Source organism: Pogoniulus pusillus, chromosome 21 (genome assembly GCF_015220805.1).
Source record: "Pogoniulus pusillus isolate bPogPus1 chromosome 21, bPogPus1.pri, whole genome shotgun sequence".
NCBI lineage: Eukaryota > Metazoa > Chordata > Aves > Piciformes > Lybiidae > Pogoniulus > Pogoniulus pusillus.
In genome coordinates, this window is record NC_087284.1 from 13,710,188 (window position 1) to 13,722,740 (window position 12,553).

The following is a 12,553-nucleotide window of genomic DNA, read 5'->3' on the forward strand; positions in this document are numbered from 1 at the left end:
AAGTTGTCTTATCCATTTCCTCTGTCCCTGTAGACATGAATTCTTTGTCTAGTTTGGATATCTCAAATGATGAAGCCTCCACCTCTTCCCACGAGGGACTGTTCAGCTGTTTAATAGTCATCTTTGTTAGGAAATAATTTCTTCATACTGAGCCCTTTTATTTTTTTTTCTTTTGCATCATATAATCTCTTTATTCTTCGCCCCCTGTTTTAACTTTTATGAAATCTGGGAAATGGGATCATTTATCCCTTTCATACTGTAGCTGAATAATTCATAAACCTTGTTGTTCAAGAAATGCAAGACATAAGCAACCAGTTGCTGAAGAGCTAGTGCTTCACCGATATGGTATTGCCATGTACCAGTAGAAATATTTCCTGGCAAGTCCTGGTTGACACTTTCTATCTACATTAAGAAATGAAAAAATGTCAAGAGAAACTGAAGAAATAGATCTTCCCAAGCACGTACATGGCAATATTACTGAAATTTCAAGAGGTGCTGAGGCAAACAGCTTACTTCTTTAGATAGAGCTTTTCTCTGTGAGAGTGGATGGTTTTAATAAAAGTGCACTTTTAAAAAGCATTTAAATGTCCTCTTCATAAGCAAACCTCTGCGTGAGAGCCATGCTACAACAAAACTTTTAGCTTGTTGAGAGACAAGGCTGGACTGATTGCCACTCACAGCAGCGCAGTTTTTGCTGACAGCTTAGCCCAGAAGGAAAAATTAACCCAGCGTTAAGGAGAAGGGTTTGAAAAGATGCCTTTGCAACTGTCACTGGAATCAGATCTGTGCATGAAAAATTGATTCATGTCTTGACAACGGAAACAGCCTATTGCTGATTTAATTACAACATAATCCTCTGCCTATCTCAAATGACAAGAAGCAGCAGAGTAACTAAAGTAACTTCATATGGGTTTGCATTTAAAAGATAACTTCCTCAAAAAAAACAGTACCAAAGCTGGACAGTGGACAGTGCTGTTTTGAGAAGGGTCTCTCTTAACAGTGACTTGTGATGGATGTGTGTAAAAAAGTATATGAGCAGCCCACATGAACATAGAGCTTCCAATATAACTCCTTGTTTATGGCAGTCTGCAGTTTGGACACCTCTGCGATGGAGGTTATGTTGGTACCTGTGGCTTTGATTCTTTAGATTTCTGTGAATTCCTTTAACTGTTGTTTGTAATTCAATTAAGGTCTTGGCATCTATAAAGTCCCACAGCAGCCAGTTCCATAATTTAATTACTCATTTGGTGGAAAAGGTCTGCTCTGTCTTAAAAACTCTGAAGATGCTAGTTACACATCCCTGATTTTTTCTGACATAAAAAAAACAATGTTGAGGTGCAATTGCACTTGGCTTCCTCCACATCCCTCAGAACTTCATCTCCCCCTAGGAGTTTTAGTGTCATGATTTTATCCCTCATAGTCCTCCTTGGCTGCCTCTTCTCCAGGCTGAAGATCCTGGTTAATTTGACCTCTCCTTAGACATCAGGCTTTCTATGCCTAACACCAGTGTTGTGGAGGGGAAATGAATTGATGTGAGATGGTATTTTTCCAAAATTAATACTGTTTATGAATTCTGATACTCAGAGCTCTCACCACCCCCAACCACTCGGTTTAATAATATTTTGGTTCTTACACGGTCACGGAAACATTCTATGGATAATATCCAGATCTAGTAATAACCAGCAAAATATATGAACAATAATTGAACTGGAAGAGAAGGTTCCCATGGTCAAATGCCACTTGCGGTCAATATGCCTCTTGCCCACTAGATGGACTCAAGGAGTTCTTTCTGCTTATGGCAGAAGGCAATGGAGAATTACAAAGAGGCTTTAAGTATTTACTCACAAATTATTATTACCCAACTCATGGGGGCTGGCCACAGTCCAGACAGTGCCCAAATGCTTTCAGGGAACTCTGTCTTGTCAGATGTTGAGACTTAATTCTTCCCGGCTTCTGGGGAAAGAGGCAGACAATCTCTGACCTTGTCTCCTGGCTTCTCTGGATGATCTGTATATATGTCCAGGACTTCTAAGTAGGACTTTCAGGTGTAGAGGCAGGATGTTGTGCAATCTCAGCATGATGTCACACTGACCGCGCAGGCCGATGGCGTGCAGGCATCCAGGGTCCACTTCTGCTAACTCGTGGCAGTGGAGTTTACCAGGCAAACAATAGGCAGTGTGCAATAGCAGCATGGCTGGGCACAGCAGAGAGAGCAGTGGAGCAAAAGCACATTGCTTACCTGTGTATCTCCTTTTATCAATGTGAGCCGAAATTAATTGCCCTTTGGACACAGAATAGCCAATCAGGATGGCAGTTAGCCAAACCATATTAGGCAAAGCCACAGGCTCACTTTTATCTAATTTGGGAAAAGGAGAGGCCTTGCACTAGGCAGGCACAAGCTAAGTGTGTGTACCTTACCACAGGACCCTGGGCAGGCTATTGCTCCAGGTTCTTTTGTGTCCATTTCCACACTTGCCTCTCTGGTGGTGCCTAGGCAAGGCAGGACATGTCTAAGCCTATTTTGGGCCTATCAGGCCTACCACAACAACCAGCCATTGCACTTGCCTGAACCTTTTCTACCACTGCTTCTCTTTTGCTTGGAGGTGGGGTGAAGCACTCAGAAATAGGTTCTAATTAGTGTAATTTGTTAGTAAATTGTGTGACCATGTAAGAGATATGTACTTCCACAGCCACTGTGTCACTGATTCCATTCCTGACGGTGCGGCTGAGGTGTTACACTTGACTATTAAATATCAGGCATCATATGGAGGGCAGACCTGTGTGTTGATAAACTTGCTAAGGACTACTTGTCTCATGCATTCTAATCTGTCTGCTGAAATTGTCCAGTTCACATGAGTGCTGGAGGTCATGTAGATCTTGGCACAGACTGTGCAGGTTTTAGGTCTATTAAGCACATGCCCTGACGTTGCAAGACTGAACATCTACTCATCAGCAAGCACTGTAAGATGCCTTCTTTCTCTGCCTATCTCACCTACTTGCTGCAGCCATCCCAAGCTACAGCCTAGAGCTTTTCATTGCAAGAATGCTCTTTTTTTAATGTCTTTTACTTAATCTTATATTTCCTTAAGGCTTGTGGCCCTCTCCATGTTCTCCTTTCTTAATTCCATGAAGAGAAGATGCTGGCACATGAAAATAGCAATAATAATGCTATTTAAAGAGTGAATCTTTTACATTTGTCCTTCATATTGCCAAGTAGGGCAAAAGTTCAGGGTTTCTGCCTTCAGCTCCCAGGGATAAGCAGGGGGCTCAGCATCTTGTTATCCTAGGCCCCAGGGGAAGCTCCTTGCAACTTCTGGAGGTCTTCTTCACATTGATGCTCCATCACATTAATGTTCCATCTTAGCTCCTGCTTTTAGAATAACTGAGTGACTGTAAGACCAAAACATTATTACTGCATTAAAACTAACCAGGGCTCATTTTCTCTCAGCAAAGAATAAAATTCTGAGGCCAAAACTCAGGGCTTTTGTGGCGCTTCCAGGGTCAGCTGCAAATCTCTGATGACTTTTTAATTTGTTTTGGTAATGAAACATGCTAAATAAAACCAGGTCAGTGAGGCTGTATAAGTCATGTGGGTAGATAATGAAACTTCACAAGTAGGTTCTGAGAGTGTAAGAAAAAAAGTTAAAAAAATATACATAAGGCTTTATCACACAATAGGGCTTGAGTAGGGAGAGCCAACAGCTGGATGTAACTTGATAAGACAAGAGATTGTAGAAATATTGTACAAAGACAAGTAGAATGTGAAAAATCCGGGTGCAAGCTCCACTGACTTATTGACATGTTGTAGTGCGTAAGCCTTGAGCCAACAACCCGAAGAAACAACAGGTTTAAGCATATATTGCTTTGCTTTATGTTTTATCTCCTCAAATCCACTGGGTTTCAAGTCCAAATCAGCTTGAGGCCTACCAAATGTAATAACAGTTTTATGAGAGGAGTTTTGACTGCTGTAGCTTTGCCTTTTATAGTTGCTTCTTTTTACTTTTATGAAGGGAAGTCATAGCATGTGGACCTCTTCTTGTTTGTTTAGATTTCAGGAGTGGAGCGATGAAACACAACATAGTCTTACTATAACATGGTAGCAAATGGCAAAAGTGTGACTATTCCCATCTGAAATAATGAAGTACTGATGTAAAAGCAATTGTTTCACTCAATAAAAAAATAATTTTTCAGTAAAGATTTGTCACAATGAGCATATTTCTTAATGTCTGAATGTGGAGGTCTTTTGGATTTCATTCCTGTTACTCATCAGAACAGGTTTAAAACTAGACTGAAGTTGAGTATGTGATAGTGTTTCACAGTAGTTCAACCAAATGGGGCAAAATATTTCTGTTTACTGCATGAGAATGAAAGTATTTTGTGTATTTGGGAAAGAATGACCCAAGGTATCAGTGTAGGTTGGGGACTGACCTACTGGAGAGCAGTAAATGGGAAAAGGATCTGGGGGTCCTAGTTGATGGAAGGTTGACCATGAGCCAGCAATGTGCTCTTGTGGCCAAGAAGGCCAGTGACATTCTGGCGTGTATTGGAAGGGCTGTGGTTAGTAGGTTGAGAGAGGTTCTCCTGCCCCTCTTCTCTGTCCTGGTGAGGCCACATTTGGAGTACTCTGTCCAGTTCTGGGTCCTCCATTTCAAGAGGGACATGTAACTGCTTGAGAGAGTCCAGCACAGAGCCACAAAGACGATTAAGGGAATGGAACATCTCTCTTACAAGAAGAGGCTGAGGGAGCTAAGGCTCTTTAGCTTAGAGAAGAGGAGACTGAGGGGTGATCCCATCAATGTTTATGAATATGTAAAGGGATGAAGTTGTGTTCTGCTCAGCGATGCCTGATGACAGGACAAGGGGCAGTGGGTGGAAGTTGAGGCATAAGAAGTTTCATGTAAACATGCAAAGGAAAATTGATCTTTTGAGGTCCTTTCCAGCCCCTGATATTATGTGATTCTGTGACTCTGTAAAGGAAGATTGCAAAAAAACAAATCTAAGCAGATGCCTAGATGGTCACTCAGCCACGTTTTTAAGATAAAATGACAGTGTGTATGAGGAGTGTTCCGGGTAGCAGCCAGAAGGTACTTTGGACCATGCATTTTGCATTGGTGGCCTACATCTTCTGACTTTGCCCACTAACTGTTACTACAAACACTGAGCTAATTCTTGGTTTAGGGAATGGGTCTTGCCTGGAAACCCTTAGTACAGGAGTCTTTATAACCTGAGCTCATCAGTTCCAGGTTGTCCCTCATTTTAGAGCAGCAGTGATGGAGCCTGGGAACAGGGGACATGGATGTGACCTGCACCTATGTGTGCACAGCATTGTGAAATTTTGAGGCAGTGGGTAGAATAGGAAGATTTCTTCACATTGGCCATGCACTGTCATGGTTTTTAAAGAGGCAACAGAGTGAAGCTCTCAAATGAACTGGAGAGAAAACAGAATTATATTTGGAAAGAGAAATACAGGAAGAAATTATAAAGCCATTGACACGCTATTCAAAAGGCAAGTGATTCGGTGGTTAGTTTTGCTGAGGCATTGGTGCTTTGACCTGAGGCTGAGTCTCTGGTAGGAGCAGGGGAAAGTATCTCAGCATCACTTGGTTCTATGTCTCGGTAGCAACCAGCTGGGGAGGGCTAGGGAGGCTGTGTCTCCGAGGACTTCAATTATGACAACTTTTAGAGATGCTTCTTGAAAGATGTTACCTGCCAGCTGCACCTGCTTGTCTGAAATGTTTATCATGGCTGTCTCCTTGGCCAAGGACGCACAGATGAACCATTTGGAGCCAGACCGCCCCTCCCAAGCAATCCTACAGAGCAATCTGAGGCAGCTTCAGAGCTTCAGAGAGAATTGTGAGGAAGACCCTTGTGGGTATCACAGGGTGTGCTTTTTACACAACATTAAGGGAAGAAGTCTTGTTTTCCTGTTAACATGAAGAGGAACAGGGCATTTAATTCCCAACATAGTATTGCCTGTGTTTACCAGGTATAAGTGGCTCGTTTTGCATGAAACATTCTCCCCACTTCACTGCTGTGAGCTGGTGATGTGGCACTAACCTTCAGTCATGAGACTGGGCTCAATGAATCATTTCTCCTTAAGCCACGCTGCCCACTGCACCTTTTTCTTATGTGCTGCACAGCTATTAAAGCTGTGGGGCAGCTGCACTCAGGCATCAGCAGCTCCAGCAGCCACCCGTCCTCTCCCCTGTGGCTGCACACACCTGGCAATGAGCAAGCAGCTCCTCCTGTCCCTCCCCGCTGCCAGCCCCTTAGGCTCTCTTTCCCCATCCTCTGTGTCTCCTGCTTACCTCGCTGATGGACTTCTAAAGGCAAAATGTTGCACCCATGTTGTGCTCCTTCCATTTGATTTTTTGGTTTTGCTTTTATACATTTCCTTCTGCTCTGCACAAGGCACAGCCCCCAGATCACTAGATGAAGTATTAGACTTACACCTTATTGACTCATTCAAATAGAATAGAATTAATTTTTACTTTATCTTTCCCTGCTTCCCTTTCACTCTTTCCTGCAAATAATTTGATGCTTTTTTTTTTTTTAATTGGTATCTCTTTGAGGGTTCTCCTCAGTGGAGTGATTGCAGTTGCTTGCAATTTGAACAGTGTCGTGGACTGCACTCTTGGGAGTGCTGGGGTGGTGTTCAGTACTGTGTGGCACAAATGCTAGACACTTGGGCATGGACTTTAAATTTGTTTGATGAGGTGTAGGGTTGGGGCAAATATATCTGAAATGTGAAGGATCATTCTCAGAGAAAAAAATAATTGTGATTTTGATGTGTTTGGAGTCCCCAGGCTTCTGGACATCCTAAATTAGGAACAGTGAGGTGTGCATCCTATGCCGTCTCTGCAGCTGGTTGCCCCAGCAGCCTGTACCGCAAGCACTACTCTGCCTCTAGATTACACAACAAACTCCCTCAGACCTCCTTGCATGCTGGTGCTGGTTTCTAAACCAGGACAGAGCAAACAAGGTAATAGGGATATTGTTGCTTCAGGACAAATAGAGCAGCATCTGCAGGGAAGCAAAAGGAAGTGAGGGAGAGGGAATTGGGGTCCCTGGAGAGGACAGTGAAGTATAATTAGCAGGGAAGGCTCCATGATGTGGAGACAAAACTGGGAGGTGGAGACTAATGTAAACTCAAAACCTGCCTTGAACCAAAAAGTCTGGAAAAACATATTGCATCAGTCTTCACTAATAAAAATGTTGGTGGTATTTCTGGATCATAAAATTAATACCAGTGATAGGTAAAATGGGGCAAGAAAAAGTGAGCCAGTCACTGGTTGGCTTGGAGGCCTTCCAGTCAGGCATGTCAGTTGAGTTTTTCCTAGGCTCAAGACCCTGCTAAAGCTGTTTCAGATCTATTAGCTGTACTCTTCTCAAGTCAAGAAGGATGGGAGAAATACTGGGAAGAAGGGAAAAAACAGCTATGTATGCTTGTTTTGTTAAAGGTAGAGTGGGTGGGAATGGGGAATTACTATCTGGTCAGCTCTGTGCAGTTCCCCCAGTCTAGCCACTCACATGCTTGAAGGTCTCAAGGACTTTTTATCCAGCATAGCTTTATTAGCTTTATCAAGCCAATTCCCTTCTACAGCAAAGTACTGGGTTTTGTCACAAAGGGAGAAACAGCAGGTGTCTGACATCTGGGGTATTGGTATGGTTTTGGATACTTGCTCACACAAAAATGAGTATGTATAATCTCATAAACAAAAATGGGAGAAATCACTGAAAGGTAGCAGAGCTGGATGTTTACACCCAAGATCCTCTAAGGATGAAGGCTGACTAGCCAAATGGAGATCAGAAGGGGTACTGAGCAGGGTTACTCAGAATGATATCCTGATGCAGGATACATTAACCAACCTAGCATTGAAGGTGGTGTTGTGGAACATTCCAAATTCCTTCTCTCCCCCCACCTCTGTCTCCAGAGGTTTAAATGGGAGAAAAGAAGGCATGAAAAACTGCTTCCTTCCCCTCCCCTGCGGGCTTGAAGGGGGAACAGCAAAAGGCACCTTTTCCACACGTGTACTGACTCGTGCGGAAGCCTGCGCAGGAGCTGGCTGGTGGTGGCTGGATTCTTCACACCCAGCATATATGGCAAATGGACACTTTGTCTAGAAAAAGCATAAAAAGAGTGAGAGAAAAACTGCAGGGTTCCCAGCATTACAGAGTTCAGTCTTTACAGTGTTCCCATCTTTGGACTGTCCTGGCTTTGGACAGCTCCTGCTTTTGCATGGCTCCTGTTTTTGCACCATCCCCACTTTTGGACAGTCCCCCACTTCTGCACCATTCTTTGCAAGTCTGCAAGCTCGGCAAGCCCTTAGGTCCATTTGAGAGTGCTGCCAGTGGCACCTGGACTTGGCTTCTCTCAGACCACACCACGCAGCCTGACTTTCTGCTCACTATCCTGAGCTGGAGAAGAAGCCAGCAATTTGGCTTCCCCCCTGAGCTGCTCAGTCAGCGCTGCTTCCATGGTCATCCCACTTGTGGAAGCTGTGACACTTGGACTTTTGCTGTTTGGATCCACCATTGGATATAACTTGCAGGAGGCTACTTCCTGAGAGAAATTCACCAAGGGAGCATCGCCAGTTTCCTATCTTACCTCCATGAGTAGAAGCTGTTTCCCTGAGTTTCTCTGCTCAGCCTGATTTATAGTGGAGTAAGGCTCTCTTTGTAGCTTAGCCTTTTCCATCTTCTGACTTTCCTAAATCTCTACATTTGCCTGTAAACATTCTTTGAAGATTTTCCCGACTGAATTAGAGGCTGTAAATAAACCTTAACTAGTTCTCTGTATAGTTTGGGGCCAGGGTTTTCAGGAAAATTAAAATAATTCTATTTTTGTAATTCCTGCCTTGGCCAATTAATACCATAACAGTTAGGGGTGGACACAGGGCTACTCAGTTCTTCACCACAATTTTGTCTCTCAAATACTGAAAAAGTCTGTATTTTTTCCCCCCATATTTTTCATGGTAAAGGAAAAAGCCAAGGTGAAGGGAAAAGCATAAATGGAAAAATCTGTTTGAGACAAACACACTGAGGGAGTTGCATGGTCCTGAAAAGCCACCAAAGATTTATTTAATAACCAATTGTTTCAGCAGGAAGATAGATTTCCTATTGACAATGGTATTCTTCAACTGCTGCCAAGCACATATCAAGGGATGTTTACTTTGGTGCCTTTGTCTGACAGAGAAGGATTGTTTCTGGCAACTACTTTATTTTGTATTAAGAATCCAGTCAAAACAAACAAGAATGTGAAAATTACATTCTAAAAGTCATTTAAAGCCACTATGCAGAGTCTCAAACATTAAAGGACACAGTGAGGGCAGATGTGATTGTTTTGAGAAATGTATGCATAAGGATGACAGTAAAGTATTTGCCTCTATTAAGTTCCTGATGTGGGTGAAACTCTTCTGGATCGGGATTTTTTAGCATGAGGAATACATCTCAGTCTTTACAATGGACAATGAGTGTTTCTTCCTCCTCTGTTCTCTGTCGTGGAGGGGTTTTCTCTATTCCTCCCCTGTTAGGGGGAGGTGAGAAATTAATTTGAGGTGGTTTAGATTTTTTATAAAATTATTTATTAAAATTAATATTTACAAATTTATACCACCCCCAACCACTATGAAATCAGGTTCTTATGCAAAGTTATGAAAATAGCTTTGGGATATATATTTACAGGGATTGATCATTAAATGGAAATATCAAATTATTAACAATTATTGACAGAGAGAAAGATTTCTTAGGCTTAATGCCTCTTAACTATTCTAGTGTTTGCCCAGCAAGGGCTGAAACTGTGTGTACTCTTCAGATAGAGGTAACTTATATTACAAAGGTATTAAGGCTTACTTAGGTGTGATGCTCTGGAGTATTAATCATTAATCACCCTCCCAGGAATCTAGGCATGCAGAGGCACAGGTAAGCCTCAGTTTTGGGGCTGCTGCCCCTCCACCACATTCTTATCTGTGAGGAGACAAACTGTTTCCTATTTTCTGAGCTTTTGAACCACCTACATCCAAGATAGCCAAAACAAAGCATGAACTGAACTTGTACTATTTATTATTGTAAATATTGTTTTGGATTAGACAGATAATTCTCAGCAAAACTCTGAAACAGGTGTGGATTGTGCTAGTTTGAGACTAGCTGGAATATTTTGGTGAGAAGAATTAGACTATAGGCTGTGAAAAGGAGACAGTGGTGATGTCTACTTTACTCATAGGCTTGCTGAGAGGTATAAAAACAAGAACGTGAAACATAGATAACACAGTGTCTCTCTGTTGCAGCTGGTGCTTAGACTTTTCTCTCCAGCCTGCTTTCTGTGTAACTAATCCTTCTGCTTTCTAAGCGCCCTGGCCAATCCTCCAAACTCACCTTGCACATAAGGCAAAGTCTGGGATAAGGTAGAGGGGTGGAAAGGAGGTAGAAGGGTGGTTGGGAGCCTCTCCTGGAGACTCTGGTTTCTGGGAGGGCTGTTGTGTTTCTGTACTACCTTTAACTTGTATATTTCTATATATAGCTGTATATATTGTAAATATCTGCTTGTGTATTTTGCTAAGCTGTAAATATAAAACTTCATTCCTTAATTTCCAGCCAGCTGAGTCTAGTCTGGGTGATTTCATGAGAGTGGGAGGGGGCGGGTAACACCCAAACTGTCACACTTGTTAAATCCCATTAGGAGACATGAGGGAGGGTTTGCCTCTCCCCATGTCAGTCTTGCTCTGCAAAACTTCCATGATGCTGTAAAAGGGGTCTTAACAAAGTGGTCTTGGGTAAACTTCCGGTTAGCATACACCATGGAGTGCATGAATGGTACATCTGTAAATTCAACACTCAGGACGGTACTTTAGGAAAGGCTGTGGGGAGGTAAAATTTAGATTGCTGAGGGAATGTGCTGTATTAACACAGACTCGTCATGATCTGAGGAGGTTTCCCAAGCACCAACAGCTGCCTCTCCACTCGCATCAGTCAGCTGCAGCTCAACTGAGATGACACAGGTACGATTGAGTGGAATCAGGTCATTGCCCACCAAAATTCAGTAACCTCTGACCCAGAAGCAACAGAAAACAGTAAGTACAAAAGCTGCAGCGTGATGCATGTACATGTGTTGCCATGCAAAATGATGCTATTTAGAATCAGTGACTTCTATCCTGCAAGCTGGGGCTGAAAGCTTCCCACTGCCCAGTCTCATGGAACCTGTCTTACGCAGGTATTCCTTTTCCATGACCCAATCCCATACAAGATCTGATAATGGGGATCCATGTACACTGTAAATGGTTTTCTCTCTGCATTTCAGCCTATGGTGTCGAGCCAGATGCTTTATATTATGACAATCCTGTTAAGAAGGTGACTCTAAACTCCTATTTGTCTTGATTGGAAGAGTTTAAAATGAGGATTATAGCATCCTGGCTCTAAGTCAGGGAAGCATTCATGTGTGTGCTACTATAAGAAATGTGGCATTAATACATGGTACTGTCAAGCATATGTTGGGGAAATTTATTTTTGGAGAGAGATGAATTCAAGCAGCAATTCACACAGCAGATAACATTCATCTGGCCAGATTTCCTTACTGGTATCCATTTTATCTAAGCCTTTGGTAGAAGGAAAGAAACACGACACTAAAACCTTGCTAGCAATAGTCTTTGTAACACTAAAATGTTAATTATATTCTTGTGTAATCTTAACTAGTAATTGCAATTTGATGTAGTCTAACTCTTTAAACTGATTTTGTTTAATTTATTTTACCAAACTGAGTTGCATAATCTAGTCATTAGTGCTACTCACCGTTGACATCAAAATTACCAAGTGAATGTAGCACTGTATACCACTGTGCAAATAGAATGCTTCTTAATGAGTCTTTGAGGGATTGTTTTTAGATCATCTTTCCCCACCCCTTAAAACTACAACAGCAATACAAAGCATCTTTACTTTCCACAAGTGCTAACTGCTATCATGCAATCTTACAGCCTTCTGCTGTGTTTCTGCAGCGGCACAATACAATCTTCACAGTTCAAGCAATAAAGCAATTAAGTGAACTGTCATAATATTATGATGTGATAAATCTACCCACCTGGCCACAATTTGTTTGCCTCAAATTATACATGGAACATGTAAAAACAAAGTGCTTTTGACAAGAGATGGAGATGATCTTGGAGTCCTTCATTAACTTGGATGATGGTAACAGAAGAAGGGTAAATCATTGATATACTGCTGCCCATTAGAGAGATCTTTAAAGATAGTAACAGACACGTTTACAACACTTAGCTTTGTGTAATTCAGCTGAAATAGAAATCAAATCGCAGATTTCTGTGATGCTCTGTCTCAGGTGCTTAGGATGAAAATGATAGAGAATGAGGAGCTGAACAAAAGGTGATTACCTCATCTTTCCACCCTGAAAGCCTGTAGATTGCAGGCTATTATAGTGCCACAATGATGGTGATACTTCTGATAAAAACTTTTCCTTTGCATCACTAAAGAGTCACAGATCAAAAAGCAGGGCTGAAGCAGAGGATAAAAGCCAATTTAGTCTGCTTGCTTTATTTTTATGTCTTTG

At 42.1% G+C, this 12,553-nt stretch overlaps 1 protein-coding gene across 11 annotated transcripts in view; it reads left to right on the top strand.

The window, feature by feature from the left end:
- Positions 1-12,553, top strand: part of MCUR1 (mitochondrial calcium uniporter regulator 1) — an 80,788-nt gene that overhangs the window by 34,866 nt on the left and 33,369 nt on the right. For 4 of the 11 annotated variants that reach the window (XM_064161002.1, XM_064161001.1, XM_064160999.1 and 1 more), the window contains exon 1: positions 10,696-11,069. The exons of 3 other annotated variants lie outside the window; for them this stretch is intronic. The gene's annotated coding sequence lies outside the window, so the exon portion shown is untranslated. Of the gene's footprint in view, positions 1-10,692; positions 11,070-12,553 lie in introns of those variants that run through there. 4 more of the 11 variants (XM_064161003.1, XM_064161010.1, XM_064161005.1 and 1 more) reach the window with 4 other exon arrangements.